The sequence below is a fragment of the Bubalus kerabau genome, chromosome 2 (genome assembly GCF_029407905.1).
Source record: "Bubalus kerabau isolate K-KA32 ecotype Philippines breed swamp buffalo chromosome 2, PCC_UOA_SB_1v2, whole genome shotgun sequence".
Classification (NCBI taxonomy): domain Eukaryota; kingdom Metazoa; phylum Chordata; class Mammalia; order Artiodactyla; family Bovidae; genus Bubalus; species Bubalus kerabau.
In genome coordinates this window covers 165,140,695-165,147,009 of record NC_073625.1, presented here as the reverse complement: position 1 = coordinate 165,147,009, position 6,315 = coordinate 165,140,695, and the positions used below count along the sequence as shown (strand labels likewise).

General features: G+C 41.7%; 1 pseudogene; it reads right to left on the bottom strand.

Moving 5' to 3' along the window:
- Positions 1-4,923: 4,923 nt before the first annotated feature.
- LOC129644982 (dnaJ homolog subfamily A member 1-like) lies at positions 4,924-5,753 on the bottom strand (annotated as a pseudogene).
- Between the last annotated feature and the right edge of the window lie 562 nt (positions 5,754-6,315).

The window sequence follows — 6,315 nt, the reverse complement described above, 5'->3', positions numbered from 1 at the left end:
TGAGCTGGCATATTTTGCTCTCAGTAAGTTACCCCAGTAAGTTCAAACACATCACTTCAAACAGATCTATTTCCAGTTCCCACTCTGCCATTTACTAGATGTGTGATTGGGAATGAGGTGCACACTCCTTCTGAACTCCCATCCCTTCCTACTTGTAATATGAAGGTTATAATAATTAAATTTCAGGGCTCCTCTTCCAGCCTGACACAGTGTATGCATTTAAAGAAACTTAGCATCCTCCCCTGAGACAATGAAAATGGTGTTAGTAAATGTCCATTGTTTCTTTGTTTTCTTCTCAACAAATGACTAGAACTGACTTCCATTTTGGGAGTTGAGGTGGGGAACACTTTGTCTTGGGTAATATTATACTTTATGGCTCATCCATAGGGGGAGAAGGCAATGGCAACCCACTCTAGTACTCTCGCCTGGAAAATCCCATGGATGGAGGAGCCTGGTAGGCTGCAGTCCATGGGGTCGCTAAGAGTCGGACACAGCTGAGTGACTTCACTTTCACTTTTCACTTTCATGCATTGGAGAAGGAAATGGCAACCCACTCCAGTGTTCTTGCCTGGAGAATCCCAAGGACGGGGGAGCCTGGTGGGCTGCCATCTATGGGGTCGCACAGAGTCAGACACGACTGAAGCGACTTAGCAGCAGCAGCAGCATCCATAGGGAAATTTGGCTTCCCAGGTGGAGCTAGTAGTAAAGAACCCACCTGCCAATAAGAGATGCAGGTTCAATCCCTGGGTCGGGAAGATCCTCTGGAGGTGAGCATGGCAGTATTCTTGCCTGGAGAATCCCATGGACTGAGGAGCCTGGCTGGCTATAGTCCACAGGGTCACAGAGAGTCAGACATGACTGAAGTGACTTAGCACACATGCACCCATAGGCAAATTATGTTTGGAGTCCTGTCCATCTCTTCCTGCTTAGCCCTCAGTAGGTCAGTTTTTTGGCACAGCAGGATTTGATGTTAGTCATCATTATTTGACTATATTCTTGGTTGCTAGCCCAGGAACATAATGTAACTGATTTAGAGAAGCTTCACTGAATTTTGTCCCAACATGTGAGCACAAACACCTTGGACAAAATTTGAATTCTCCTCTGGTTTTCCTCTTTCATAGCTGAAAATAAGTTAAAGAAATAAACCGAGCACATGAAACTATGCATAAAGACCCAATGATAATGGAACTTTATGTTTGTAAAAAGCTTTACAATATTTAAAATACCTTACAGAAAAAAAAAAATTACCCAATGTAATCTTCAAAACACTGTCCCCTAACTTCCACCCCTCATACTTGTTTCACAGTTGAGATATGGACAGCTCAAAGGTCAGGTATGTAGTTGCAGGATGTAAACTCCCCAGTTATGGAGCCAGGATTCAAATATAAATCACTGGATTCCAAGTCAAATGTTTATTTCAAGTGACCTTACTTGTCCTCATAATTTAGCTCAGTTGGTAAGGAATCTGCCTGCAATGCAGAAGACCCCAGCTCAATTCCTGGGTTGGGAAGATCTGCTGGAGAAGGGATTGGCTACCCACTCCAGTATTCTTGGGCTTCCCTTGTGGCTCAGCTGGTAAAGAATCTGCCTACAGTGCGGGAGACCTGGGTTCAATCCCTGGGGTGGGAAGATCTCCTGGGAAAGGGAAAGGCTACCCAGTCCAATATTCTGGCCTGGAGAATTCCATGGACTATTTAAGTACATGGGGTCTCAAAGAGTCTGACACAACTGAGTGACTTTCACTTTCACATACTTCTATATTATTAATATCAACAAATGTTAAGTTTTGCTCAGAATGTATGATGCTAACCATATCTTCCAACAAGGCAAACAAATGGAATATAAATGGTGTGGGGACAAGATGAGGAGTTTAAAAACAAGAGGAATGTGCCAGCAACTTTCATACCTATTTCTATTTTTTCTATTACATTTACCAATAATTACTGTTTGTTGAAACGGCCATCAGATTTTCCTTAGCTGCCTTCTAAACACTGGTTCTAATTGTGTCAGCCAATCCGGAAAGGGAAGTTTACTAAGCTGTTTTTCTAGATGAGGAAACTGAAACTTGAGTGCTTTAAACAACTTTCCAAAGCAAGTAGGTTTTGGGTTAGCCAAAAAGCTCATTTGGGTTTTTCCATAAGATGTTTCTGAACAAACTTTTTGGCCAACTCGATATTAAAGCTAAAATTTAAATGAAGGCCTTAAAGGCTGGTGGATGGTCTTACTACTAAATGTTCTGCCTTGTAATCTAGATTACTCTGTAGCAAACTATCAAGTAGGATATTGATATTAGAGGAAATTCTATAAGTAGAAGAGCTAGGAGCCAGGACAAATGGGTGCATTTGAGATAAATCCCTGTATCCTTTTTGGGTTAAGACTATAGAAATTGCAAGCTTTCACAATATGGTCTAGACTCCATGAAGGACCAGATGTCCACAAAACAAGGCATAGAAGGGCATAGAGGTAAGATACGGAGGGCTGATGAGAAAGAGAAAAGCAGCCCCTGACATCCAGAATTGGCCTGGCATTCACAGGTAGGCCTGGTGTTCTGTTGAACGTAATTTCTAGAACACCAATATCAGACAACACCACTGGTGACCAGGGTAGATCAAGATGAAAACAGGACCATTCCATAATCATGTCTGAACACACACGAGAGAGCATGAACATTGTCCAAATCTTTACAGTAACCAAGCATTCCCTTATTCTGGCCAGAACTGAAGGCTACCTCTTTACCAATTACACCTTTGGTTTTAACCCTTTTGCCTCATAGACAAGATTTATGAAGACATCCAATGGTAGAATTATCCCTACTTCTTTACTGCATTCAATCCAGAGCAAGGCCTTGTTTCCTTCCACACCCTCTTAAATCACTTAATGCAAGCCTTAATCCTGTAACCCAGGGCAGAGGGTCCTATCTTGCTTATTTCCCAGGCTTATTTCTAGTTCTGTTATTTTTTTTTCCTCCCCTGGATCTTTTGATAATAACTTTATGTGCCCCGAGGCCAAGAGAACTCCGTAGTATTCAATGAGTAGGTTTCTGTATTCTTCATCTGCAGAAAAAAACTCAGCTCCCAGCCTTGAAGATCTCCAACTTCAATGAGTATCTTCTGCTGTACCCTACGTTAGATGCTGTGGTTCTGCAAGTGGAAAACCAGAGTCTCATGAAGATAAAAGGGTGGAGGGAGAGTTCAGAAGTTGCTTTCTGAAGCTCTCAGGCCTCCGAGTTGGTCTACAGATAAAAATAAATTTCTCCAAACATGTCTCTGTGTGGATTTAGTTGCTTCAGTCATGTCTGACTCTGAGACCCCATGGAATGAAGACCCGCCGGGTTCCACTGTCCATGGGATTTTTCAAGCAAGACTGCTGGAGTGGGTTGCTGTTTCCTTCTCCAGAGGATCTTCTCAACTCAGGGATTGAACCCATGTCTCCTGTGTCTCCTGCATTGCAGGCAGACTCTTTACCCACTGAGCCATGGGGGAAGAGCATTGCTCAAATATATAAACCCTAGTGTCAAGAGTGACAAGTTATTAACTCTCCTACCACCAGAGCTCAAATATCTGAAGCAACACAGAGAGAACTATAGGACTAGATCTGGGTTACACAGACAAATTTTGGAGAATATGAGATAAAGATCTCAATATTATTGTGAATCTCTGGATGCTGTACTTGGGGGTTTCCTTGAACTAGAATTTCCCAAGACTTTCAGTGAAACTTTTTTTTTTTTTGCTTTGTAATCAGTATATTAAAGAAACATTCATAAATTTCAAGAATTGCTTAAATTCTGATACCATATTTAAGCTTGTGAACATATGACTTTAAACATACAATTAAAGCTATTCATCATAATTTTCTATACTACCAACATTAAGTTACAGTTACTCTGGAGCATAAGTTAAATGGTTTAAAGTAAGCCTGTAACATACCTACAAAAACACCTTCCTATCTCATATATGCAAATTACTTCTCTATGTAAAGTTCTCACCACTCTAACCTCTAAGTTTCCCTGTTCCAGAAGTCACTACTCTAAGGCTTACTGTGGTCCAAAGAGAAGAGGTCGGGGGGGAAGTAACCAGGACCAATAGTTATATATATTAATAAAAGATGGCACAGCAGAAGGGAATGCAATTCTACAAGTGCAAGCTCTCAAGAAGCAGCATATTATGATAAACCCCTTCTTTAGAAAGGTATCATCTCTAGCACTGATACCACAGGCTAAATTAAATTATACAGCAGGCCATCTTCAGGTAACAGTTAAGGCAATAGAATAAATGCAGAAGCATTATAATGAATCCTACTTAATACAACTATACAGACCAACACTTCTCTACAAATTAAGTTCTTTGTCTGACCGTCAGTTAAATACAGTTTTAATTTCATAGCTTAGTAATTAAGGGTCATACACTGAAGTCAATACATATACCTGGCATTTCAGTCTAAGCTATTCCATGTACAATAGCTGAAATCAATTACAAAGTATGGCCTGACAAATGCTAGGGGAAATTTTCACAAGTATTAAACTTATCTTGCACATTGAAGTCATCATACATACAGGGCAAAATCAGAGCTTTTATATTCGAGTTTATTCTTCATTTAACTTTTAAACACTACCAATGGCAACTCACTCCAGTACTCTTGCCTGGAAAATCCCATGGACGGAGGAGCCTGGTGGGCTGCAGTCCACGGGGTCGCGAAGAATCGGACACGACTGAGTGACTTCACTTTCACTTTTCACTTTCACGCATTGGAGAAGGAAATGGCAACCCACTCCAGTGTTCTTGCCTGGAGAATCCCAGGGATGGGGGAGCCTGGTGGGCTGCCGTCTATGGGGTCGCACAGAGTCGGACATGACTGAAGTGACTTAGCAGCAGCAGCAGCAAAGTTGAATATTAAAACAAAAGCAAGTAGTGAGCATATTATGATTATAGTCCTTCACTCAATCACTACTGCAAATAAAACACCAGCAGTGAGTGTTATTCAAGGGCCCTATTAAGAGGTCTGACACTGAACACCACCCCGAGGATGATGTTCATCATCTTCATATGCTTCTCCATTGTAATGGTGCCGTCTGTCCTGATTTGGATCAAAGTCCACTAATTCTACCTGGTCCATTTCATCAATATCTTCTACTTCCTTCCTCTCAGGGAAAAGCTTTTCCAGCAAAGAGAGTTTATCAGGAGAGAAAAAGCCATTCTCAGGAAAGTTTACCTTAAATTCAATGATAAGGCGACCCTTTTCATATGGCCCATGATAAATTGTCATGCCTTCATTTAGCACACACTTGATATCTCCATGCTTGACAATCTGACCTAGATGAGAAGTGATGACTATGGTTCGGTTGTCAAGAGTAGATATTGACTTCTGGAAGCCACACAATACCTCAACCAGCTGTATGTCCATACACATGAAAAGGTCTCCTCCTCCAGTAAAAACAGCATGGTCCTTCTGATCTAAAACAATGATAATATCTCCTGGCTCCAGTCCTGGTTCTTGGTCTCCTTCACCAAGGAATTTTATCTTCTGGTCATCTTTCATGCCTTTGTCAATATGAACTTCTAGTATTTTCTTTTCTCAAACTATCTTCCTTCCGTTGCAGCTTTTACATCTATCTTTAGGACTGATCCGCTCCCCATGGCCCCGGCACTCCATGCAGACAGACTGAATTTGCTGAACCATTCCAGGTCCTATCTGATTAATTCTTATTTGCATTCCAGTACCTCGACAATTGGGACAGCATTCTACTGCTCCTTTTACCACCTCGGCCTTCACATTTGTCACAAATCACATTCTTTTGCAAGGCTAGTTTTCTTGTTGCACCATTATGTAAATTTTCTAAGGTTACTATAAGTTGATGCACAACATTTTTACCTCTCCTCTCTCTCTGGATCCTGCCTCCTCCTCCAAAAAAACATATCAAAGATGTCCATGGGGGAGCCAAAACCACCACCTGCTCCACCTTCTTTAATTGCTGTTCTCCTCCTTTGTCATATAAGCCCCTTTTCTTTGCATCGGAGACCATTTCCTAAGCTTGAGAAATCTGTTTAACTTCTCGCCTTCATTTGGATTCTTATCAGGGTGGTACTTCAAGACCAGTTTCTTGTAAGCCTTTTTCAGTTCTTCTTGGGTGGCATTGGGTTTGACCCCCCAAATCATCATAGTAAGTGGTTTTTCACCATTTTATACAGCCGGTGTGCGGGCCGATGCTGGAGCGGGAAGGAGCGCATTGCTGTGTGCAGCTTGGGCAGTTGCCGCTCCTCCGCCTCTCACTGAGCGTTCTGGAAAGTTCCGTCAATGAAACATTTTGTATGAAAGCCA